Raw genomic sequence first — 14171 nt, 5'->3', positions numbered from 1 at the left:
CAGTGATACAGCCCTCGGGCCAATGTACTAGTCCTCATGTGGCCCTCATGGTGATTGGCGTTTGAGATCCCTGAAATACAATATTGTTGTCAGTAACATCAGATATCACCTTCTTGGGATCCCTGCTAACCACGGTTACTACATAACTTAATAAATTGGTGTTTTGGATTATTTTACTGTTTATGCATCTCTTTCCACTACGCTTTGATGAGTCTTTATTAAACCCCAACTGGTTTCCTGTCCAGGGAGCAAGAGACATGGGATGTGACAAGGAACAAGGCATTGATTAAAAATAAGAAATAATGAAAGGAGTGTCTGGGGCATCTCTGAGGAAGACAGGATGTCAGTACCAGTGTGGCAAAAAGCCTTTGTTAGCAGCATTCACTGGAGCCATCACCTGGTGGCTGACAGATCTTTTCAGAAGCCCTCACTCAGCCATGTTGCCTTGACAGGGCAGTGACGTGGAAAAGTCCCATTAATATAGGGCTGAAAAACTAATGAAGTTGTATTGTATCTCAAGAAAGGACTGACACATGAGTTAGGTGCAACCCCTTTGACCATAGGGGGAAGGTTAGAAATGTCACAGGTGAAGGAAGAGACAATGGATAACAGCGCAATAGCTCAGGGGCCAATGCACCAGGGTGTTGCTGCTGTACTTGTTCTCGCTTTGGGGGGAGTTAATTAAGTGGGTAGCTGGAGTAGGTGAGAGGGGGCAGGGTGTTCCTAGGTGACATTTACTGCCTGCAATAGATTTGATCGAAACTCCCAGGAGAAAGTCCGTTCATCTGGGTCGTTCTCTTCTCCATCAGACCTGCTGAGGGCATCTCCTGCTTCCCTTCCTTTAAAGAGGGGCCGGGTGGTGGTCTTGGACAGGAGTTCTCAACCTTTTCCTTTCTGAGCCCCCCCACCATAAAAACTCCACTGCCCAGCTGTGCCACAACAAGGGTTTTTCTGCATATAAAAGCCAGGGCCGGCGTTAAGGGGTTGCAAGCTGGGCAGTTGCCCGGGGGCCCTATGCCACAGGGGGCACCACAAAGCTAAGTTGCTCAGGCTTCGGCGTCAGCCCTGAGTGGTGGGGCTCGGGGCCCTGGGCTGTGGTCCTGTGTGGCGAGGCTTTGGCTTTCTGCCCTGGGCCCTAGCGATTCTAATGCCAGCCATGCTTGACAGACCCCCTGAAACCTGCTTGCAGCCCCCTCAGGGGACCCAGACCCCTGGTTGAGAACCACTGGTCTAGGACAGCTCTTTTTAAAGGTGCTCATTGCTACTAAAGCCAATAAAGCGACATAGCCCCTAGGGAAGCTGGAGGATATTTAGCAGTATTTTCAGTTTTCATACTGGAATGGACAAATAAGCCTTTACTCCTGCCCTCTCACTGCCAAGTAAATCTGTAGCTGCTTCATTCCCTGCCCCCCTAAAGCACTTGAATAATCAAGGTTAACCTACAGCCCCCACCTGTATTCTGGCGAACAGGCTCATCGGTCATGGAGTAGGAGAGAAATGTCTATCAGCAATCTCTCCTCTTACAAACATAAATAAGTGAGTAATAGCAAATTACTGACTGGGAAGCTCGGTTTGAAGCTTTCCAAGGATTCATGGCTGAGCTGTGACTGACGGTTATGACAACGTGGGAGCACTTAGGTTTCCTAACAAAAAGTGAATCTAGGAACTTCAAGTTTATTTAATGTAATTGGTTTCTATTAAATATGCCTCACTGACCATTAAGAGACCTTGGCCGAGGCAAGAGCAGCTGTCTGCTCCTGTCTCCTGTACCTGCTTGTTAACTACGTTCACACTGCTATCCTTAGATACTTTTTTGGGCGGGGCTGGGGGGGGAAGGTAGGGAAAGAAAAGTGCAGAAATCTCTTTAAAAGCACAGCCCTCCCCCCAAACACTGGGAAAAGAAAGACTGTCTGAAATGGAAAGACTGGTGGCAGGCTGCTTGACAGCAGTTTTATAAAACTATTTGAGCTGTTCTACTTCCTGATCCAGCCTGGCTCTTTGGCTGTAAACCCTTAAAGAGTATTTAAGCCATGCACTTAAGCCTTAGAAATTGACACAAGCTCTTTAGAACTGCCTCCTACGGCCTCAGATACTTAAGTGCTGAGGCCTTAGACAGGCACATCAGACAAAATATTTGTAATGATGCAGCTACCATCCAAGAGGAGGTGGCAGCAGGGGAGACATTAAAGCTCTACCCAATGTTTAACTATTTCTAGGGTTACATAACTCACAGCAACGATAGATGTCTTCAGCTCTCAGATTTACTCCTGCAATGGGAGCATCTAAGCAAAACGTTTTACAAATAACTTACAAATAATAAATCTTTAAAACTCTTTCAAGGTGTTTTATTTGCGCTTTCCTAAGAGTTATTTATAGTCTCCCTGAACATTAGTTTCACTGCAAGTCAAAAGCCAAACAAGAGGATGGATGGAAGGTCTGGTTTGGTCTCCAAATTGCAGCACAGCAGACTTTCCACAGGCAGCTTCCTCCCTTCCCTGCCTGCCACAGAAGTCTGGAACGGTGCCCGTAAACATCACAGGCAAAAGATGGAGCGGGGATGTTCCTTTGGTAGCAATGAACGATGGACCTGCCAAGAGGCCAGTGAGGTTTGGCGCACTGACATGGCTGCAGGTCTGTGACTGGCAGAGGCCTTTCTAAGCCATCTATTGCCTTGGGTTCCAAGAAGCAAATGGCAGCTGGAGATAGAGCAGCACGGCACTGCCCATATCTCCATGGTCTCTTTGTCTCTTCTGCCCTGGATCCCATGGCAAGGAGAGATGGCAGTAATCCCTCTGGTGAAGACATGTCTATATGTGGCCGGGTTTGGGGCTTAGTCTGACCTCTAAACATTTCTGCCACTGGGAAATCTCTACCTCTTTTTCCCATGAGAGCATTCCCCTGCACCTGCCTAGCTGCTGCAGCCCTGTGCAATATGGCACAGACGGGGCATGGATGGAGAAGTACGAGGACTCTGAATTCAGAATGGAAGCAGGTAGGGGGCTGGTGGAGTTCCTGGTGCATGTGTTTGGCCTCAGTGTGCTGCCCAGCCATGGGATGGAGAGAAGTCGGGTCCCACATGAAAGCATCAGAATCCCAAGCGTTCTCCAGTGGCTGTAGGAGCCGCTCTGACTTGTAAACCAGCATTAATCAGTTCATGGAGCAATGGGTTTACCTGAGTGTTTAACTGTCATGGTTTTTAACTTAACTTCGTCTTCCAGCAATCTGAACTCTGATTTCAGGCCTTCAGGGTAACCAAAACCTGCCCCAGCAGAGAGGAGGAGCCAAGCTAAAATACCTCTGTTCTGGATTTCAAGTCCCCTCCACAAATGGTAGCGCTTTGATCCAGGGGTTTGGCTCGGCGTTACGCACAGCTGGAGAAAGATGTGAAGCCTCCCCAGAGTTCCTGATTGTGGAGCAGGGGATTTGGTTCCAGCCATCTCTAGCTCCAGGCGGTTCAAATGGCAGCTCCCGGATTAATTGTTAACCCTGATTTCTTATTACAGCTAAGACTTTAAATTTTTCCTTTTAAATGAATTACCTTCCCTGTAATGGGCTCTTATATTGCACTGGGGTTTGCTTTTAAACATTAATTCACCAGTAGCAGCAACAGACACACACACAGCTCAGCAAAACAGAGCTCCCTCTTCCAAGGGGAAGCCACAGCGCAGGGGGCTGCAGGAGGAGCCGGCTCTGTCAGGGAATCTCCGCTAACTCACGAGTCAGGAGCCCGCATTCTCAGAACGTTTTCATAAAATTCTTCAGCTCAATTAGCATTTAAATAGTCGGCATGCTTTGTTCTCGCAAAAACGAGTCATGGCATTGCAATCAGGGAACGCCAGCAGCCAGGCTACGCTGGCGCCCTGGAAATGTCAGCAGAGTTTATTTGACACTGTGTAGTGCTTTTGGTATTTAGTAACATTTGGAAAGGGCTGAGGATTCGGTTTGTCCTCCCAGAGGGGCTTCCCCCAAAGAGGCAGAGGGCACTCACCCGCCTTAGCTTGTCGCAGCAAGTGAAGCGGAAAGGGCGTTTCATGTAACTTTGCCCAGGAGTGGAGCTTACAACTCCTGGGACAGACCCCTGCACCTGTGCGGCGGAGCCCTCTGCTCCACGGAGATTGGGACTCTCTCTTTGAGAGGAGGCAGCCAGTGTCTGAGCACACACGTACCCAGGTGCACACACACACCCTGGCCTCCAACTCCCCCTTTAAAGCTCCGATATGTGTAACTCCGAGCACAAAGGAAGTAAAGAAATGTCCATTTGGTTCATCGGGAACTGGGGGAAAGGGGGCCATTTAAGAGGAGGGAATAGCTACGTTTTATAAAATGCCCCTCACAGCTGTAAGAGCTTCCCAACACATGACAAGGTGCCTCTTCAGCCAGGTGCAGGCCCAGCAAGCCCCAGGCACCTGAGCAGAGAGGGGAAAGCAAAACTAGAAGCAATGTGCTGATTGGTTTGTTCACCCCATGGGGCTCGTTTGCACTGCCAAAGCCATTTAATCAGACCCTGCAGAGCACTGGCCAAATCTGTCAGAGGCTCCTGCCGCCGTCAGATGTTCGGAGCATTCTAGGAGCTGCCCAGGAGTCACACTGCCTGTAAACTCCATGCCAACACGCCTGGTACCACTGCCCAAAGGGGTCAGCCCCAGATCACGCCCCATAAGGGTGTCCTCTCCCACCCCACAGTTTCATTGGAGAACGAACACCTGCTTGTATCTGTGCCAGAACGCCCAAGCGGTGGGACTTTGCATCTGGCCCTTGGATGATCACAGCTGCCATGGTGGGCCCCCAAAGGGCAGGAGGTTTCTGAGCCTGCCCCATTAAAGCTTCGTAGATTGTTCCAGCCCTCACTTTGAGGGTCTGGTGCCAATGTGTGTAGTGGGGGTGCTGAGGGCCATTGAACCAAACTGCGAACGCTTTGAGCCAGGGGGTGCTGCTGCACCCCCTGCACCCCCAGTCCCAGGACCCCTGCTTGAAGCAAATCCAGTCACGAGGAAGACGTCGATGCAGGTTGCAGTGCACCAGCATGCTATGGCATGATTGTTGGGACAGCCAGCTTAGGAGACGTGCCAGCACCTGGGGGAGCAGCTGAATCTTCTTCTGGAATGTCTTGTCTTATCTTGGCCCAGGCCGTGTAAGTTACAATAATGGAGGACAAAGACTGCCGCCAGACCATGGAGAGGAGTGAGTGCAATGCAGATGGCAGAAGGCTCTTTTGGTGCTTGAGTAGCCAGTGATAAGTCCAGCATCATCCCAAGGCCAGGAACTGTCTGAATGACTGGAGGGGCAAGTGTGCTCAGTGATTGTTACTTATATGACAGTAGAGTCTGGAGACCCCAGTCAGTCTCAGGGCCCCAGCATGCGGGGCACTCTACACCCCTAGAACAAGACAGTCCCTTCCTCAAAGGGCGTACGCTTGGATCTGGGTGGTGCCTTTCCCTAGCTCACGTCATTTCATCCCTTCCTGGATTCAGCCTAGCTGGGCAGAGAGAGAGCTGGGAGTCTGTTAGAGGGGTGTGGTCGGTGCATCACACTTTGTGCCACAGCATGATGGACCCTAGAGGTTGTGCATAGATGGGGTCAGGGTGGACCCCATGCTGCCAAGCTCTGGGGGAGACTCAGCTATCGCCCATGAGGTTGACGAAATTCCCAGGATGCCGGGGAGGGGAGCAGCTGATCTCATGCTCGGCAACATGTTACATTTTCATTTAGGAAATCATTACAATGAAGCCAGGAAAATGCAGTTAGATGGATACACATTTCCTGTGGGGCTGAAAAGGAGTCTGCCTGGCAGCCTAAAAACCCACAGTTTGTGTATCACCAGACAAGAACCTGAAAACAATTCAGCATCTTATTACATTAGCAGTTTTGTTAAGCAACACCAGCGCAATTGGGCCTCAGAGCCATGGCACAGAGCCCCCAGATCGCCTAGGAGCAGCCTTCTACAAAGCACCAGAAAACTGCTTTTTTCTGAACCGGCCTCAACAACTCTCCCTTTGCATCAATACATTTCACTGGGAATTTTCTCCATGACTGTGCTGTATAGGTTCCTCTTGCAAGATTTATCACCCGCAGCTATTTCTCCTCACCTCATCATTGGGCAGCTTTAGAAAATTCAATCCTCACCCCCCCCAAAAAGCACTCTCATTTCTACTGTAAAAAGAACTATTGTGAGGGAAGCAGTTAGGTGGCCAGAGTCAGCCCAAGTCTGGCCCAGAGCGGGGAAACCCAAACATTAAGGAGATAGTGTAGGTATGGGATGTAACAAGCAATTCAGAAAGCCTGCTGGATCGTGTGAGCTTTAGCCCACTCCTGAAAGCATCTCTCCTTGCTTTGCTTTAACAGTGTCCTCCACACAGCACATGCTTATTTAATTAAATTGCCTCCAAGACTAAGGTCCTGCTTTCCTCTACCTCACTTAGAGAAATGGGAAGCTGCGTGGCTAGACGACAAAGATGAGCTATTCACAGAGCACAGTTTGAGAAGAAAGGGGCTCAGGCTGCGGCAGGAAGCATCCCAAGTAACTAGTAGGGACAATTTTGTAAGCCCAGGAAGAATTCAGCAATGGAGCAAAGGGAGTCATGACATCAGTCAGGAATAGCTGTAGCAGTGGGGATACCAGACCTTGATCTGCCTGCAATATGATCAGGAGAAAGTCTACCGCCTAGGAGAGGTAATTTTTCACAGTGGTATAAATCTAAACTAATATCAGAATGATATACATCCTGTATCAGCACTGGGGGAATAGGACAGATGCAAAAAGAAACAAATTATTACCTACCTTTTCAATAAACCTGGACAAATGAGTAATTTATGCAATGCATTCTGGTCCTTCCTGAACACTTGCCTCAGTTGTGGTACCTGCAAGAAGCTTGTTCATTGTGATTCTACAATGTACATATCCTACCACCTCCCCTGGGTAGCTGTTGCAGTTTTCCCCTGCCTGCTCTCTACTTGTTCATGTATCTGTCTTTAGACAAGGAGCTCTGTAGGGCAGGGACTGTGTTGTCTCCTCTGGGAAGTGCCTAGGCAGTGAGAGTAAAATAGAATAGAGTCACTCACTCTGCTGGCTGGGTGTCCGTGACCAGGCTGTGAATTTCTCAGATGCATTCATAATTATATGGTGCATTAAGTCTTCTGCAATGCATTAGTCTCTGTGCACTGAGTGCAAGGTGTCCTATGTGATTATTGCTGGCTGAACAGTCACTCTGCACCCTGGGTTTGTTAGTTGTGAGTGGCGAGATCAGTGACAAGACTTTATGGGCCCATCTCCCCGTCTGTAAGATGCAGATAGTGCTGCTTACCGACCTGCGTCAGGCATTTTGGGATCTAGAGATGAAAAGCTCCGTAGGAGTTTTGTTATTGATTGAAAGAGCAAGTGCCCACACACTCAAAAGCTGGGTTCCAGGTACATGTGGCTTGTGCTTTCTGGGGACACTGGCATGCACTAGCAACCACAAGTTGCTGGACTTGAGGCGGCAATCAATGAGTGAAATCCTGTGTGATGCAACTCAGAGGATTATGATGATTCCCAAGGTTAAAAAAAAAAAAAAAATCTATGAATCAGCACCACCAAAACTCAGCCTCTTGAATCTTCATGGGGACTATGAACACTAAGGGGAGCAACTGAGCTCACCCAAAGTGAAGTCACTTCCAATTTCAAGTGACTATCCCCAAAGGGGACAGAGGGCTTCAGCATGACTTGCAGTTACGGCAGGGTGAATAAGGCACTGCTCTGACGCGGAGCAGGATGTGGCAGGGAAGAGAGGGGAAGCCTCTGGCTAACCAAAGGGGAGATCCTCTGCCTTTGACCCGAGGGCTTCCTGTTGCGTAAGAAGCAGCTGAGAGGCAGGAGAACAGGCCTGCTGGCTGGGGCACAGCCCCAGAGAGAGGGCGGGTTTGTCATTAAATTGGGGTGGCAATCATGATGTGACAGCTGGGCGTGAAGCCTATGCACCTCCAGCAGGAAAGGAGCACTAGAGAGCCAGGTGAGTGCCTGGCTTTCCGTGCAGCCCAGCTGGCAGCTCACACTTCGCTTTTGTACCACAGCTCCTGAAAGGGCCCCCGGGGCCTCCACTGTGCAGCCTGAAGGGGGACAGCATGATGCAGCGGTGCCCTCATTAGCCCCTGAAAGGCCACACCCTGGGTATGTGAAGGCTCATGCCCCTGCAGCAGACGGGCTGCCATACAACTCAGTAGCTACTTGCAGTCACTCCACAGCTACCATTCAGTCTGGGATTGTCCCAGGAGCCGAAGGGAGCTGGCACAGAAGCTCTGCTTTCTCCTCCTGAACATGGCCTGCTGGGGCCAGCCAGTCACCCACCAGCACAGCTCCTTGACCTCAGCGAAGATGGCCACAAACCTGCTGGCAGCGCAAGCCCCACATGCACAAACAGCTGCACTGCCTGGCCCGGTGTCTGTGGACCAGTAATAGCCCTACAGGTCATGAGCCCATCGCTGCCGGCTCACTGTGCAGGGAAACATTGCTGCTGGCACAGCTCCAGAAACATGAGGAATAAACCCAGCAGGATTAGTCACACACCGATGAGAGCAGATGCATGGGCTGCGCTGCTGACCTGCCCTGGGTGTTTGAGGCATAAAAGAAGGGTGGGCCCAGGCCCAGCCCAAGCTCAGATGTGAATTATTCAAATGGGGCTCTGCTAGGCTATAGAACTAGTGAGAATAGCATCAGTCCTGCTAAAGGGGCCAGCCACAGGGACTGCAATAGGACCAGCACAGGCAGGCTGCTTTTCAGGAGAAAGGCCCTAATTCCAAGCCCCTCTCCTGCATGGGAAGGAGAAGTGTAGCACTTTGCATGCTGGGGGGCTCAGTGGAAGTACTGTTTTTACTGGACTGACTCAGGGAAGTCTCTTGGAACAAGGGAGAGAGTACAGCCCCACCATAACCAGCCTCGGTCTGCAACACCCAGCTGGTGTCTTCAATAACTTGTGGCACATGCTGGATGGCTATTTGACTGTTTAATCCAGTGGATCAAGGCTTCCTAGATCCGTGGAGAAGAGATTAACATGCAATAGCCTATAACCATCCTTCCCATCCCACCTTTCCCCCCTATGACTGGGGGGGGGGGTGTTTCTGGGAGCCACTTCATCTTGAAAAGTCCCTTGACATGTGTTAACTACTTATGCTAAACAATCTGTTCCACCTTGTATTTAGCTGTCACACTGAGTATATGTCTCAGACCTGAAGAAGAGCTCCATGTAGCTCAAAAATTTGTCTCTCACCAACAGAAGTTGGTCCAACAAAAAGATATTCCTGCCCCCACCTTGTGTCTCTTATAACCAGCCTTGTCCCAGAATCCGAACAGCAGCAGGGGCTGACTGTTACCAAGAGCCCCCTCTCATTGGCCTGAGTACCCTTATCAAGGGACATTAGAGAAAGGGAGAGGTGAGAGCTGGGTCATTTAATTATTACACAACCAAAACCTGGTAAACTATGGTGCTGTGTCAGTCTTCAGGATTGTGAGTAAAGCATTCTGGTTTTATGGCTGTTACCCACGCAGTTGGCTGGATTTTTTTTTTTTTTTCAGAAAACAAAAAGTGAAGCCTAAATATTTTGCAGATGTGTCTGTTGTGCCCAATTGTTTTGGTTGGAAAAAACCCAACATTTTGGGAAAAACAAAAAAATATTGACTTTTTACACTCTAAACACCTGTTTCAAAATTTCCTTCCCTCTTAAAAAGCAATCAAAAAAGTGTTTTGGATGGTCAAACCAGAGGCACAAAAGTCAACTTTTCAATTCATAAAAGTTTATTAAAAATTTGTTTTCAGTTTGTCCCAAAACAGTTTATTTTTCCAAATTGACATTGAAGCAAGAAAATCCATTATTTGCCTCACTCTAGTTATCTGCACTGTTATATTAGCAACATCAGTCATTTATTCATGTTGCCAAAAAGCTCCATTCGGGGATCAGGGCCCAATGTGCTGGGCACTGCACAGACTCCGAGTAAAGCAAAGAGACTCGGACCCAAAAGAGCTCTCAGTCCGGTTATGACAGGGTGCAACAGATACATCCAAAGACATACAAGAAGTGGCAAGACAAGGTGACAATTAAGATGTTTGCATGAATGAGTAGTCAGAGCAGTCCGCGTGTTTCTGTCTATGGTACAACTGCAGTTAGTTTCTCTGTCCAAGGCAACAAGTAACTTTTTTGTGGGTTCTGTACTGTGGCCATAGGGTACAAATCAGTAGCAGAAAGATTTTTATTTAGCATCTTCCAAACTAACTGCCTCCCAGAATGCAACATGCTATTTGTCTGCTTTGATATAAATCACATGATGTTTACAGTAACACTGAGCAAGGATTAATGGCTTTGCTAATTTTATCACTATCAGTTGGCTACCAAGAGGACTGGTTATTGCTCAGCTATATCTAAGCCCATTCACCTGGCATGCTGCTGAATTACCATGTGCAGTATATTAGATGTGCCTCATTTTACAGCTTCAAGGACCTTCAAGCCTGCAAGTGTAGTAAGAAAAAAAAAATGTGCTTATTAACATCAAATGAGTAAAGCCTGGAATGCCTATTTATTCCAAGAATGCCAGAAACTAATCCTATCAATTCCAGGGGGCATCTCCTGGAACAGCATTTCCAGATAAATACCAGCTATGATTTGCATTAACTCAGGCTCAATTGATTTCTCCTCCTGAGCTCATGAAAGCCCAGTTTCAGATCAGCCTCCCATTTAGTCCTCTCTGCTCAGTTGGCTTGCCTTGTTTGCTAGGTATGTGTTTGCTTGACCTACAAGTCATCTGTTTTAATTTGCCTGAGTAAATAGAGGAAGCATTTTTCACATTTTTGCACTGATTGATCTGCAGTGAGATTGAGCTTCGCATCTTCTTCACTCACCCACCTGCCTTCCGCCAGCTTCTTACACACAAGAGCTGTAAAACCTAATTGTCCTTTGTCAAATGTCTGCATTTCTTTTCCGTATGCCTCGCTAATAGCGCACTAAAGAATTTCTGTAGCAGAGACTAATTTTAAAATGCTATTAGCAGGGATGTAGCACTGGAAACACTCAGCTGGTAACAATATCCCAACTGCCTTTTGCATTTTTTCAGTTTTGCTATTTATGACAAGCACAGATAAGATGCAGTTTCAGAGGAAAGTCAAGTATAGTATTTTGGTGCCAAAATAATTCTCCATCTAATGAATGGCCTATGGCTATGACAACAAATGTTTTGTACCGAGAAGACGGCAGCTGTGTCATTCGCCTGGGAACTTACTGCAAAGCTGAAAAGTGGCGAAGGAATGTTTGGTTCAGTGACTGGCTGTACTGCAAACCTGAGTCTGCAGGTTATCCAGTTACGCTGCAGAGACAGACAATGTAAACTGCCTTATACTGCCCTGGTGCCTTTCCAATCTTGATTTCCAAGAATGAATCTCTGTCTATTGCACTAAGCAGTACCCATTAGACTTTCCTGGAGTTGCAGAATAATTTGTCTCAGGCAAAAACTTTTCTTTCTGGTTTTATTGCAAAAGCAAACAGAACAATAGACATTGGAGATCGTCCCTTTATATAGATCACGCTTTGTCCACCCCAGAGAGGGCAGTATAGGATTGCTTCCTACAGCACATCTAGTGCTTTGTCTGGTTTAACTGTAGGTCTCTCAAGTGATAAAGACTCCACCACCTCTGTAGAAGATTGCTAAGCAAGGTTTTAGCTCTGTCAGGGACATAAGAATTGCTGTGGATCAGGATCAGAACAGTCAATCCAGTTCAGTATCCTGTCTCCAGCTATGGCTAGTATGAGGTAAAATGATCAAAATGGACAGTTATACAATGACAAGGCTAAGAGGAAAGTCTTTTTTAACCCCAGGCAATGAGTGGTTGGATTCTCTTGTGGTTTTCTTTGTATTCTGCCTAAAATGTTCCCTTTCTTAATTCCATCTGACAGCTTCATGTACCTCCCTAAATAATTTCTCTTCATCCCGACATTTCCACTTATCAAATGTTTGCTTTTAAAAAGTTTTACTTACACCATGATAAATACATTGTTTGATGACAGATCTTGATGACAGATCTTGGAACAAGTTGCACAATTTAAGATGTGCAAAGAGAGGAGATTAAGAGTCCTCAGGCCAATTCAGGATTTATAGCTGAACAGAATAGGACCTTTTGCCTCAGATGCTTGGAGACAGCAGCTACTGGCAAATAAGTCTGCTTATTTTAGCCAAGACCTTATGGGTCCTAGGCCTCTTTCTGTTCCTGTGTCCTCCAAGGACGTTATGTCCAAGCTAGCATGGACCTATCTATGGATAAGAAGAACAGCCACAGTTACATTAGACAGGCTGTATACAGTTGGGAAGGAATGCCTCGTGCTTCAGAGGATATGATCTTTAGAAAGAAATTCCATAGGGGCAGGGTCTTCCCTAATTGCCCACTTCAGGGTGTCTTGAACCTTCCATTGAAGCACCTAGTACTAGCCATGGTCATGAGCCAGGTTCCTGGCCTAGATGACCCCAGTCTGATCCCATATAGCAGTTCCCACCACCACACCCGTATATAGCACGTCATAAGTAAATCTCAAAGCGCTTCCCAAAGGAGGTCTGCATCCTTAGCCCCGCTTTACAGATAGGAAAATTGAGGCACAAGGGAGGGAAGGAGCTCCTCCATGGTGACCTACGTAGAACCCAGGCCTCCTAAGTACGAGTATAGTGTACTGCCTAGCCTAGCCTATGTTCCCCATGTAAAGTTTAGCTTACATTTCCATTCCATTGAACCCTTGACTTTTCCCAGTGCCTCGTAAGCTGCCATAACTATTTTTAAGAGCTAATAAGTGGCCCCAGGAAAGGTAATTAAATGCAGCATGATCCCCCTTCAGTAGCACTGCCCAGCAGTACACAGCTACCGACTCAGGTACTAGTGCAAATCACAGTAGCCATAGAACGGAGATACCAGCAGACAAACTACCGTTCCCCAGCTGCTCCACGGTGAACAAACAGCTCAACTCCCATTTGGTTTCCAAGGTTTCTCATTTTGATGTTTAACTCTGTATATTTATAGTGCCCCTTGCAACTGAACATGAGCAGTAAGACAGCCAGGCAGAAGTGTTCCTGAACAGAATGTTTTTCTGTTTTCCACGAGGCGTCAGCAGCTCTTTAAAGTCTCCTCATTACCTTCCATGTTTGATGCAAAGGCAGATTTCAAAGACACTTCAGCTGTGACAAAAAAAATGCAGGTTCTGTACTGAGCCACCTGCAAAGTAGAGCAACATGACCCAGATGAGAAGGGAACTTTGAAAGGATCGTGTTTGGGGAACGAGGCTTGCCATTAAAATACCCAAAACCAGGATGGGTCACAGGGAATGTACTCCCTTCCGAATTAGACTCGTAACTTCAGCATTAGGATGCCATGGATCAGGTTGCTAATTTAGACTGTCATTAAGCAATACTTAAATGAATGTGGGTAGGATAATTTCTTCTTTTGCAGAAAGCAGGTTAAGAACTCATTTATATCAGAGACAGGGTAAATGGAAACAGTGCATTGGAGCCAACTGATAATCAAGATCACAGCCCACCTCAGGAGCCAGCCTTCCTCATGGGTAATTAGATCTTCCTATATTTTATTAGGAGTCTTGCTTTTTCTCCAACTAGCTGTCGCTCAGGCTGCCCCATGGGCCTGAGAAAGGGCATTGCTGCTCTGGGAAGAACCTCAGGCAAGCTGGCTTTGAATTATGATGCAAAGGGCCCTGCAGCCGGCCCCAGTTATGTGTCTGCACAATTCTCTGAAATGCACAGGAGTCTGAACTGACAGGGGCCCTCCCCCATGGTCAGACACAGAGCTTTGAGCACAAATGTACTGAGTCAACTTTATCCTTACAGGCTGGACAATGAGAGCAGCTGAGAGAACACTGAGCATCAGAAGGGGCCCAGGAATTACATAGAAGTAATTTGTGACCAGCTCCTTGCTTCGTGCGCTGCCCGTTGCAGGTCTTCACCAGCAGGGTCATGTCAGCATCTCAGGTGGAGAGAGAATGAGCAGGCTTCAATTCCAGCTGCTGCTTTCACTCAGTTAGGTGGCTTTTAGCTATGCAGATCAGAGCACCACCATCAGAAAATGAAGCAACACAAACAGCCCCTTGCCTGAATCACACCCTAATTATCCTGCCAGTCCCTCTCAGGACACGGGGAAATACCTGGGTCTGGCAGGAGCCCA

This window comes from Lepidochelys kempii, chromosome 26 (assembly GCF_965140265.1).
Source record: "Lepidochelys kempii isolate rLepKem1 chromosome 26, rLepKem1.hap2, whole genome shotgun sequence".
Classification (NCBI taxonomy): domain Eukaryota; kingdom Metazoa; phylum Chordata; order Testudines; family Cheloniidae; genus Lepidochelys; species Lepidochelys kempii.
The sequence above is the reverse complement of the archived record's forward strand: the minus strand, read 5'-3'. Positions refer to the sequence as shown.